Source organism: Ptiloglossa arizonensis, chromosome 8 (assembly GCF_051014685.1).
Source record: "Ptiloglossa arizonensis isolate GNS036 chromosome 8, iyPtiAriz1_principal, whole genome shotgun sequence".
Lineage (NCBI taxonomy): Eukaryota > Metazoa > Arthropoda > Insecta > Hymenoptera > Colletidae > Ptiloglossa > Ptiloglossa arizonensis.
The window spans coordinates 6,065,551-6,078,400 of record NC_135055.1 but is presented as its reverse complement, the minus strand read 5'-3'; the positions used below and the strand labels follow the sequence as shown (position 1 = coordinate 6,078,400).

General features: G+C 40.4%; 2 long non-coding RNA genes across 3 annotated transcripts in view; both read right to left on the bottom strand.

Moving 5' to 3' along the window:
• LOC143150023 (uncharacterized) overlaps nt 1-11,829 on the bottom strand; it is a 58,059-nt gene extending 46,230 nt beyond the window's left edge. The window contains exons 1-2 of the long non-coding RNA XR_012992916.1: nt 11,703-11,829; nt 11,327-11,473 (exon numbers count right to left, since the gene is read on the bottom strand). This is a non-coding gene — a long non-coding RNA (uncharacterized LOC143150023). The remainder of the gene's footprint in view (nt 1-11,326; nt 11,474-11,702) is intronic.
• A 666-nt stretch (nt 11,830-12,495) lies between these two features.
• The window catches only part of LOC143150396 (uncharacterized), a 70,616-nt gene continuing 70,261 nt past the window's right edge, over nt 12,496-12,850 (bottom strand). For both annotated transcript variants that reach the window (XR_012993043.1, XR_012993044.1), the window contains one exon: nt 12,496-12,775. This is a non-coding gene — a long non-coding RNA (uncharacterized LOC143150396). The remainder of the gene's footprint in view (nt 12,776-12,850) is intronic.

Here is a 12,850-nt window from a genome sequence, read left to right as displayed (position 1 = left end):
TGAAGTAGGTAATGACGAACTGTGCAACCGTACATTAGGGTGATTCCTTGTGTAAAACTAAATGGAAAATGTGATGTAAAATTTTGTTTATACAAAGTTTCATTTCCGAGAAAATAGGTTTTGAAAATTCTTGGGGCACACGAACAACTGATTAGGATCGGGTGAACGCTACATTAACGCCATCTAGCGACGAACCAACTAGACACGTTCCGTGAAAAAGAAAGCATAACCCATGTACTAAATCATAAGCGTGCCTCGAGCATTTTCAGAACCGCTTTTCTTGAAAATGAAAGCTCGTATCAAAAATATCTATTCTACATTTTCTCTTCACTTTTTCACAAAGAATCGTCCCGTGCCCCCTTATACCACCTCCCTGATTGGAATTCTCCTCGATATACGTACAAAAAGTGAACAAATTTGAGGTTAAAACTTTCGTATAAAATAAGCTGTACTCGTGCATGTTATTATAACACTTCCACCGAACGCGATAAAGAATCTATACGGTTACACTTTTATCTCGTTTCCAAAGATGAAGCGGTAGAGCGTGAAAATCATGTCCATCCACTCTCCAAGTGGAACGGGTTCCTTCGCGTAAAACGTAACACTAGAATGGCTCGAGTATCCGACTAATTAGTCGACCCACTTTGGGGCGCGTGCTTTAGAGGTGAGAGACGGTTGAAGAAAATTTTTAGTACGTCGTCGACGAGCCGTCCTTCCCAAAGGGCAGAGGGAACCAGAAGGTGATATTACGCGAGGAGGAGGACGACGTTAGAAGATGGAAACGCGTAATTACCCTCGGTCTTCGGGCCATTAAGTTACCCCCTTTTTTTTTCTACTCCTTCTTTTTCACCGTGTTACTGTCCGCAAACGAGAGGAAACTCGTCTTTCGGGGCACGCGCATGTTGCGCCACGCTAATCTCGCGAAGGTCCTCGCCGAGGGAAAGAACTGGCGTCTTAGTTTCCAGATTCATTAGAACTTTTTGAAACGGGAACTCTGAGACAATGAAATATTCATTGTTCGGTGAATGAGAAAGAAATTCCGTTATAATTAACGAACTGTAGATTGGTAGCGTGACGTTTAAAAATCCGTGTTTCGGGACCGACTCGGTCCCATGCCCGTGACAACCTGATCAGGTCCTTCCAGAGGTCAACTTCTCAGTTGGGCACAGTACATAGCGATGCGATAGCAAAGTTCACGCAGAATATTAAATCCAGAGAGTTCAAATTATGGTTCGAGAAGTTATTCGTGTGCTTGAAAAATTTTCAAAATCTCTTTTCTCGAAAACGAAACTTCGAATGTAAAAATTTTATTTCCCATTTTCGATTTAGTTTTACACAAGGAGTCACCCTAATCTACAGTTGCACAGTTCGTCATTACCTAGCTTGGATGTGCTACATGTATTTACCTACTGGCGTGGTACTTTAAAGATAGGGTTCCATTTTGAGTTTTATTCCAAAAGAGCTCCGAACAAAAATAAATTTGCAGAAGCGTTATTGTATTTGCAACCCTAAATAATTCCTCAGAAAATTTGTTACGTTCCTCGAAGCTACTATTCTTGAATTTTTATTTTACTTTTAACGTTGCAACAACACTGTAGATTACACATCTCGTTATTTGCGAAACCCACTTCAGAAGTTGTTTGTTAACACAATCTTGTGCAAGGAGAGTCTAAACAACGTCGACAAATTTTTACTCGGTGCCTTCAAACAGAACACGATCCAGAATTCCTTCCAGAGGTCAACTTCTCAGTTGGGCACAGTACATTTGATGCGATAGCAAAGTTCACGCAGAATATTAAATCCAGAGCGTTCAAATTATGATTCGAGAAGTTATTCGTGTGCTTGAAAAATTTTCAAAATCTCTTTTCTCGAAAACGAAACTTCGAATGTAAAAATTTTATTTCCCATTTTCGATTTAGTTTTACACAAGGAATCACCCTAATCTACAGTTGCACAGTTCGTCATTACCTAGCTTGGATGTGCTACATGTATTTACCTACTGGCGTGGTACTTTAAAGATAGGGTTCCATTTTGAGTTTTATTCCAAAAGAGCTCCGAACAAAAATAAATTTGCAGAAGCGTTATTGTATTTGCAACCCTAAATAATTCCTCAGAAAATTTGTTACGTTCCTCGAAGCTACTATTCTTGAATTTTTATTTTACTTTTAACGTTGCAACAACACTGTAGATTACACATCTCGTTATTTGCGAAACCCACTTCAGAAGTTGTTTGTTAACACAATCTTGTGCAAGGAGAGTCTAAACAACGTCGACAAATTTTTACTCGGTGCCTCCGAACAGAACACGATCCGAAATTCCTTCCAGAGGTCATCTTCTCAGTTGGGCACAGTACATAGCGATGCGACAGCAAAGTTCACGCAGAATATTAAATCCAGAACGTTCAAATTACGGTTCGAGAAGTTGTTCGTGTGCTTGAAAAATTTTCAAAATCTCTTTTCTCGAAAACGAAACTTCGAATGTAAAAATTTTATTTCCCATTTTCGATTTAGTTTTACACAAGGAATCACCCTAATCTATAGTTGCACAGTTCGTCATTACCTACTTCAGATGTGATTTCTCAGAAAATTTGTTACGTCCCTCGAAGCTACTATTCTTGAATTTTTATTTTACTTTTAACGTTGCAACAACACTGTAGATTACACATCTCGTTATTTGCGAAACCCACTTCAGAAGTTGTTTGTGGACACAATCTTGTGCAAGGAGAGTCTAAACAACGTCGACAAATTTTTACTCGGTGCCTCCGAACAGAACACGATCCGAAATTCCTTCCAGAGGTCATCTTCTCAGTTGGGCACAGTACATAGCGATGCGATAGCAAAGTTCACGCAGAATATTAAATCCAGAGCGTTTAAATTACGTCTCAAGGAGTTGATCTTGGCCCTCTTCTGTAAAAGATTAGAGAACCACCGGAACGTAACCGGTTCTTTGGAGCACTCCGAGTAAACGATTGCTCTCGGTCTTGATTCCAGGTATCCGCGTAAAATTTGTAAACCACCCTCGTTTCGCCTCGAGCCATTTCGCTGCGAATCTCGGCCAGAAAACGCGCGAAATTGTTTGCCGCAGCCCGGCTCGCAAACACGCGAAGCCAGTGCAAACGCTGTTAAACAGTTTAAATGTCGTAAGCTTGATTATTTCCTCTCGCGATGCGCCGGTTGCATCTCCTTCTCGTTAACTTGACTCATCGTTAACAGAGCCGGTTTCAACGACGAACGAGGCCAAATGTCTCAGAGACGTAAACGAGTAAATTACGTAATTGGCGTGGCCAACTGGAATGGAAAATAAATTGCTTGCTTGCCGTGAGAATTGATTAGTCATTATTCCCTTGCCTCTCACGACCAGCCTGACGGTTTCACCACACGCGTTTGTTTCCCTTCGATAGAAGATTTTGTATTCGCGTTTCGTACGATCAAAGTTTGCGAAGAGCAACGATGTATTGTATATCTACAGTGTTTCAAAAGTACACGTTCCAACGACACATTTTTTAACTACTACTTTGTACGATAATAGAAGCATCTGAGTGTTACTTTTTGCTTAGATCGTGATACGAGAAATTAGATAATTTTATGGAGCACGAATGACAGCTAGATCAATGGCGTTCGATCTTTTTCTCGTTAACGGGTCGAATAAAATTAGGTATCGTTTTCTGCGGGCGAAATTTCGAATAAAGACGGGAGTAAAATATTGTATTTCCATGTCAATATGTCAAATTCATCGAAGCAACATACGTATAATTTTCTTGGGAATCGTCACTTCATAAAGATATATGTTCGTATATATTTATACACCCTGTGAAGATTCTTCTCAGAGTGGGCAACAAGTATTGTTTTTTCTCTGTTAACTAACATTCTAAGGACAATTAAATTATCAATCCTTCGTTTACTGTACAAGTATATTGAAAAAAGAAAATGGTTGTACCTAGCTGTTGGTAATCGTATTAATGGAATAAATTGAGTGTCGGTGACTGGAGAATTAACATCGGAAATTAGGTGCACTTGCCTGGTGTGTATACATACTTGTGCGCTCATCGACAAGCGCGAACAGATTGTTGTAAAACAATAACAAACACGTTGGCTCGCGTCGAAGTTGGAAACTGGATGAGCAGGCGTACAAGTTTTCAATTCGTGGCTGTAACTACGGAACCCCATTCAACTTTACGACGCCCCCGCGCAGGAAACTGTTCAGGGTAGTTTGTATCATTGTTGTGTATCGCTGCGAAGCCCGATATCATTGACAAATAAGAGGTAGTAACGTACACTCGCAGTGTATGGGCCTGGCATATGACCTGGAAATTCGCAACCGCAGCAGCGTTCTTGATGGTCGACCGTGTTATTTATATAAGCTCCACGTTGAAAGCTGTCGAAAGCTCTCGCGCCACGTCTATCTCGGCGGTATTGGCACCGTGTCGCGCTATTAGGGCGTTTCCGTTTATACCAATGCACCATTTTCGGAAATTTCGAAAATCTGAACGACCGGTACAAATAAACGTAAATATCGAAGGAAAATAACGAAAAATCACATTTAAAACACGGAATGAGAAACTCGACCGTTGATGACAAATTTTTAATATTTTCTTTTCGTTTAACGACACTTGTTCGCCATAAAAGAAACAGAAAATATTTCAATCTCGATTATACGAGAATATGGAATTACAGGAATATCATCGAATGATATGAAAATGTGAATGGTGAGGTGGAAACTACTGTACGCGGGTGAGAAGATTACATCTGGAGTTATGACTGGTTCTATTCGTTCGGGAGTCATCTCAGGCGCGAGCAGAATGTTTGTATATTTATTCTGCATGCTCAGGAGGTGGTTTGGATAGGTTTGAGTTCGGTTTGAATATATAGAATATATCGTAACTCCAGATGCAATATTCTCACCCGCGTACTGTAGCAAGTGAATTATTTTGTAACGCAGAACTTGAATTTGCGAACCACTATCGCGTATACTATTCGTGTATACTATTCGACCGCTTCTTTACGGTACAACTATTGTAAGAAAACGATGTACGCAAATATTTTCGTTACTCGTTGCAAAATTTCAGTTCTGGTATTTTTCCAAATAAAACTTGATCATATTCTATCGCTTCCTCGCGGTACAATTATCGCAAGAAAATTACGTACGCAATTTTCGTTGCTTGTATCGCATAAATATCTGGTCTGGTATCTCTCCAAGAGAAACTTTACGTTGTTCCATCGCTTCCTTCGCAGTTATCGCAAGAAAATTACTGCACTCGAATACTTTCGTTACTTGTATATTTCTGGTCCTGGTATATTTCCAAGCGGCGAAGAACCAAGGGAAACTGGACTGAAAAAGGGAAGTGGATACATTATCACCCAATTTTCATTCTTCTATTCGCGATGAAACGAAGCTGGCCTTCGTGGGCGAGCAATTAAACGAGCAAACGACTCTCTCTTTAAAGCGTCGTCGATCGTGGATGCATCGATTGGAACAAGCGGGCGTAATGTTTCCTCTTCCCTTTTGGCGACGCGTACAATCGACGTTGCACGGGAAGAGTGCCGATATTCGTCGATATTACTTCCAACTAACCGATGACGACACGTACGACCTATATCTCGCGTGTAATCCCACGAATTACACTGATTACAAGCAGGAGCGACACACCGCCCGCGACGACGTTTCAACGCGCGCTTCTGCTTACGTACACGCGAATAGAAGCGTGCACGGAGAAACGTTGAAAGCCTCTTCGCGACTGGAAGAGGCAAATTCTCGGTACTTCAGCAGCTAGTGCGCCTCGGCACCTGTAATGTGCAGCGTTGAACGCGTGCATAATGCATGCGTGCACCGCGGTGCAGTCGACGCGGAATAGGAATATTGTTCAATTTTCGTCGCTCGTGCAACGGGCTGAAAGTCTACCAGTCGCTGGGATCGGGTCCCGTACGAATGGTTTTTACAGTGTTACGTAGGCACCGTGGCGTGGTAAGTGTATTAGGTGAGTTCGGGGACACGGATGAAACGACGACGAGTGTCTGGTCACGCCATGTGCGGTATTTTCAATTTACGTGAGGGAGATATTCATTAATTTTTAACACGCGGCCTCTACTGGGAATTATTAGCACCAAGGACGGTGTACAGAGCTCCCATTCAACCGGGAGTTCCCGTCTCAAATAATTGATGCGCCGAGTTTGAGCACGTTAACTCCGAGAACAATACCCAATCACCGAAGTTGGTTACGTTGGTAAATGTTAAAAACTCGTCCGTGGTTCCTATTCGACTCGGGAAATGTTCCGATGATTAATCTCGGTAAATAAATTTTCCTCCGGTCTCGAAATGGAATGTCACGTATCTTCGAAACGAGTAAAGTTTAAAAACACGGGGAGTAACGATTACTTGGGAGACACGGACACCATTTTAGACAGGTAAATGTCAAGGACGACAAGAACCAAATATCGGACGAAGCACGATTTGTTTCCAATCATATTTGTGAGGTATATAGTAAGATTATTATTGAAGGTAATTTCAGATAGAATAAAATACCTTATTACTTTTATCGATGCAATATCTGGCCAACGATCCATCAAACTTGTAAAAATAGTAAATTTAATTAGGAAATAAGCAAACGGAGTATGTTATTATTGCAAATTTGTAATACCTAGTCAGGTAGTCGTAAGAATTGAAGAAGCAGCGTGAAATTAAAAATAATAATAACTATTTGACTTACTAGGATGTACAATAATATATATCGTTTAATAGTTATTATTATTTTTAATTTCAATTTAAGTTCAATGAAACTTAAGAAATAAAGACAGAAGGAAAAAACGTAGAAACAATGAGGTAAAGTAAACATAGGATTGAATAATGAAATAAAAGAAATAAGTAGAAACAGGTATATTACAAAATTAAAGATGGCGGAGAGTGAGGAATGCTACTCACCAATGGTCACCGATCGTCATCCTGCTTACCAATACTCACCACTGGTCAACAGGGGTCAGCAGCGGTCAACAGCGGTCAGGAGGGGTCACCAGGTGCAACCGGAGGTCAGTGGGGGTCACGTAGGAGAGGATGTTCGAGGATGCCCAGGAGCCTGGTTCAAAGTCCGGAGATTCGTGCACCTCGAAGACTCTAGGGAGACTGAAAATTTTCGGTCGCTGTAGTTCTGTTTATACTTTCGAGGCGCTCAGTTACTTCAACTTGACACAACACTGTTTTCAGATAGATATTAGATATTATTACACCGATAGATATTATTAATAATCGTTTCAATTATTGTACGATGAAATGAATTATTAAATATAATTCTTCAAAATGAAAATACATCACGTTCTGAACAATATCGATATCAGTATTTACATATTTCCTAAATGTCAGCGTTGCAATATGCGCGTTACTTATGCATTATAAATAATCAATTAATTGCAAATTAATATTCGGCTCTTCGTGTTCCATTAAATTTCTACGATTTTTAGCTAAGTTTACTATCGAATAAAGATGCTTCGAAATAAGATATTTTGTTTAATCGTTATTTTCTCAATATTTCTTGATTTTTTTATGATTTTTTGGCTAGATACAACATCGAATAGAAATTCGACAAAATGAGATATTTTGAAGTAGATAAAAGCAAATGAATAATTTCATCTCCAAGAATTTTTCTGAATTTTGTAACTTGATATTACGTCGAACCAAGAAGTTGTAGAATAATATTAGTCTCGAGTTCATACCTCGCCATTTGTTCTCTCTGATAATACAATAAAATTAAATTTCCGATTCCTTAGTTACGACTTGTATCAAACGAATAATATCGCAGAAGAGGGAGTTCGAAAGGGCTACGGGAGGGTCGGGGATCGCGTTCAATAAATGAAATGTTTGACAGTAAACAGAGAACTCTGAAGATCTCGAGTAAGCATCCCGTTGTGCATACACTCTTTACCTATTGACTACTAGGTACATTTAATTTTATGTGCAAGTTTAGTTTCAAGTCCATCACAAAGACGTCGAGACGTCAAATACAATTTCAGCCACTGGGTCTTTTGTTTCAAGTTTGATCCAAGTTAGTTGGAAGGCCGTCGTGAATTTTCGTGCTCTGTCGAGCAAGTATCGAACAGGTATTTCATTTTCCTCGCTCACACGCTTCCCACACCTCTCCTTGTTGCATATGCAAGTGACCAGTCGTGTACCCGATCCGAACGGTCATTTGCTAACGTCTAGTGCGCCTGCTTTTAGAAAACGGTGATTCGGAATCCATCGAAATGATAAAAACTCTTTCTATTATCAGATGTCTTAAGTCATGAATCATAACTCGTAACTAATATCAATTTAATAATGACATTTATCAATACCGCTCAATCAGGTATAGTCGAGTATTTCAATGAATTTTTTCCTAACAATAGAAACCCTATCCCCTCATTTTTCGATAAGAATGCATCTAGAGTAACAATAATAATAATATTACCTGTAACTTTTTACCCACTTATGTGTCGTAACTTTGTCCAAATAGTAATAATAATAATAATTTTCTCCACTACTCCTTTACAAATGTATACTCGCTTATAAATATATTTAATCTTTCTACCTATTCCATGTATGGATAATAAAGAGGTATAATAATAACTCGGTACAATTACGCAGCCCTGTTCGTCGCAACGTGGAAACAAATTTCGTCGTTGGGCTGGTTTAATAACCCGACCCGTGTTGCGACAATAATACAGACACGGAATGCGCCATAAAACGTAGAAGATAAAGTTCCCATAAAGAGATCGGGTCGGAACGCGGCGTGTCTCTCGTAGCCAAAAATACCGACACTCGTGACATCCGCGTGGTTTTCGACAAACAAAGTGATTCGTTGAAAGTTACCGCCGCATCCGGTGGGAATAATTTCGAAATCGTGAATCGAATCCGGTTCCCGCGAAAAATAAACGCTGCGCGTGATTGCTTTGCGGAAAGGTTGGCAGGGATGGCGCGAAACCGAGGCCGTGGCTCGCTCTATAACGCGAACGTCCCTGCAGCAATCGTTTTCTCATTTCCCAAACGAAATTCCCCAGACTCGAAAGACAAACGACATTAATGCCCGGTCTCAAGTGCAACGACGCAGGTGCGCTGAACTGGCGCACACAGTATTTACCTGAAATCGTTATTTCAGATTTGGGCACGTTATTTCGTAAATTGCGCGCGAAAGGCGCGATAAATAATCAACACATGGGACCTAACGATCGGTGACTTCGACGAAACGCGCCACCCCTTTGCCCCCTTTTCACCCACCCCCTTCGACCCTTCGACCACTCTCGAGCGTAGCAGTTCGGCACGGAACTTTGTCGTCGGTTGGAAACTCCGTTCGTATTTGCGCGACTTTGAAAATGGCGCCGATCGACGTCGAATAAATTTCCCCAAGAACGATGCTAATCGCAGTTCCCAATTAGCTGCGCGTGTCATGCCGCAGAGCGGTAAACATCGCGAAAGATATCGCGATGGGAGATTACACGGGTTAATTACGAGCGTTGCTCACGGCTTGTCGCGGTATCGTCGACGACTAATTACCGGGGATGATTTCTTCGAAATGTTCCACCGAAAGCCTGCTCGTATTCGTTTCGACGCATTTACCATTTTGTATGTTCCGCGGTGAATTATATTGCGTCGTGGATTAATATTAGATAAAGGATATTGCGTAATTTGCGATGTTGAGAGGAATACAGTACTCCCTGTAGGGGACATATGAACATTATCGACTAATGTTTGCTGTGCATGAGCTTTGCAAGGTTTATTGAAACATCTGACCCAGTGAACAGTTTGAAATTTCTTTCAGAGGTCAACTTTTCAACTTGGCACAGTACATAGCGATGCATAGTAAAGTTTACGCATCGTGGATTAATGTAACAAAGGTTGTCATTTGTAGGATACACTTCAGAAGTTAATTGTACACCAAAAAAGAAATGAATTTTTTTCATGTAAATGTATATCCTTGTTTGCAAGATATATCGAAGTTTAAGTATTCGATTACCTTCAGAGATGTTCAAAACGACCCGGTTATATTTTATGTTGCGTTTGGATGTATAATCAACTCTTGAAGGTTACGTACACTTCCATAGTTTGTAATTTCTGATCAGTGGGATTGTAAACGAAAGCCTCGGCATCCATGCTGCGATCTGTACTATCTAAAGTGGCTACTACACTGAGCATAGCATTTACGCGATACCCATCTTGTATGCTATAACAACTCATCGAATGCCCACTCGAACAAACTACAAGAGTTAACTTAGGTTTATAAAAACGAGAGGGGTAGAAATAAATTTGTTGGAAAATCTTCGCTGCTTAATGCGACTGACCCGGTTGACTAAAATTTTGATCCATACTGTATATCATTTCTCGCGTGTTTCCGATTGTCCGAGCATTCTCCTCGATGAGAGCGATATTTTCGAACACCGGGGGTAAATTTTTCACGACCGTATTGGCTGCGCAAGCATCTGTTGCGAGCAGTTCGACGAGTCTTGGAGGAATACTAACGGGGGTCATGGCACCTGCACCCCCCTAAGTGCACGCGGAAGCATTTGCGTACAAGCTCCGGCATCGTCGCTTAGGTTCCTCCCCTATGTGAACTCGTAGCTTTCGAATTCGCGCGTCGCTGCCACGAACAGCTTGCGACTCGCTGATCCCGATCCGCAGGCGGTCCGCTCGCGAACCATCCGCAGCTGGCCAGCTTTTATTCATGAAAATCATTTTAAATTCTGATCGCGAGAATTGGCCCCCCGATGTTTCCTCATCCTCTGTCCGCCATATTCGATTCTACCTCGTACCCTCAGCACCGAAAGTGCCATGATCGTTTCTCCATCTCTCGCGAAAAGATTGGATATCGACTGGCCACCCTCTGCGAGCGCGAGAACCGTGTGTTCTTGTACGCGAGAACCTTGTACGTGTTCGGGCCGCGCGTAAGAACGCACGCAATCCCGCGGGGCCGACGTTCCTCCGCCTACACGTAAGTCGTTTGTCTCGGGAAATGGCTGAATTTCATCGGGGGAGAGGGGAACCTGTCCTCCTGCGCGAGAAAATTTACTGCGACGACTCCCACCGCCCCCGATCCCCTTTTAGGGAGAGCATTCACGCGGAAATCAACTGCCAGTCGTTTTTAAGATAAAATTACAATTTCTGAGGACATCAGTCGCTTTCAAGTATTGGAAATTGTATTGCGCATTGATCGTTTAAGAACCTTCGTTAAGAATCATCTTCGGTACGAACATGTTTCTTTTTGCAAACAATTGCAACGTAATTTCTTTGTAATTGAGTAAACGGAAATAGTAATTTATTCTACTGTGAAGATAGTTGGAAAGAAATAATTGGGTATTGAGAACTTACGTACATGAATCGTAGCTTTTCCCAACAGGTCGCTTTCAAGATAAAGTTACAACTTCTGAGGATATTAGTCGCTTTCAAGTACTGGAAATTTTATTGCGCATAGATCGTTTAAGAACCTTCGTTAAGAATCATCTTCGGTACGAACCTGTTTCTTTTTGCAAAAAATTGAAACGTAATTTTTTTATTATTGAGACAACGGAAAGAGTAATTTATTCTACTGTGAAGATAGCCGGACGGAAATAATTAGGTATTGATAACTTATGTACGTGAATCGTAGCCTTCCCCAACAGGTCGCTTTTAAGATAAAGTTACAATTTGAGACAATGGAAAGGGTATTCAGTAGATAGTTGGAAAGAAATAATTAGGTATTGAGAACTTACGTACGTGAGTCGTAGCCTTCCCCAACAGGTCGCTTTCAAGATAAAGTTACAACTTCTGAGGATATTAGTCGCTTTCAAGTACTGGAAATTTTATTGCGCATAGATCGTTTAAGAACCTTCGTTAAGAATCATCTTCGGTACGAACCTGTTTCTTTTTGCAAAAAATTGAAACGTAATTTTTTTATTATTGAGACAACGGAAAGAGTAATTTATTCTAATCTGAAGATACTTAGACGGAAATAATTAGGTATTGAGAACTTACGTACATGAGTCGTAGTCTTCCCCAACAGGTCGTTTTCAAGATAAAGTTACAATTTGAGACAATGGAAAGAGTATTCAGTAGATAGTTGGAAAGAAATAATTAGGTATTGAAAACTTACGTACGTAAATCGTAGCTTTTCCCAACAGGTCGCTTTCAAGATAAAATTACAATTTCTGAGGACATCAGTCGCTTTCAAGTATTGGAAATTTTATTGCGCATAGATCGTTTAAGAACCTTCGTTAAGAATCATCTTCGGTACGAACCTGTTTCTGTTTGCAAAAAATTGAAACGTAATTTTGTTATTATTGAGACAACGGAAAGAGTAATTTATTCTAATCTGAAGATACTTAGATGGAAATAATTAGGTATTGAGAACTTACGTACATGAGTCGTAGCCTTCCCCAACAGGTCGCTTTCAAGATAAAGTTATAATTTCTGAGGGCATTAGTTGCTTTCAAGTATTGGAAATTTTATTGCACATAGATCGTTTAAGAACCGTCGTTAAGAATCATTTTCGGTTCGAACATGTTTCTTTTTACAATTAATTGAAACGTAATGTTTTGTAATTGAGACAACAGAAAGAGTAATTTATTCTAATCTGAAGATAGTTGGACGGAAATAATTAGGTATTGAGAACTTACGTACATGAGTCGTAGCCTTCCCCAACAGGTCGCTTTCAAGATAAAGTTACAATTTCTGGAGGAATTAGTCGCTTCCAAGTATTGGAAATTTGATTGTGCATAGATTGTTCAAGAGTCTGCATCAAGAGTGGTATAAGTTCATGGTATGAATGAACTTTTCTTTTGGAAATCTGGAACATAGTTTTGCAATTCAGATGGTGGGAAGATTATTCCGTAAAGTGCTGGAAATAAATAATAGTTACATA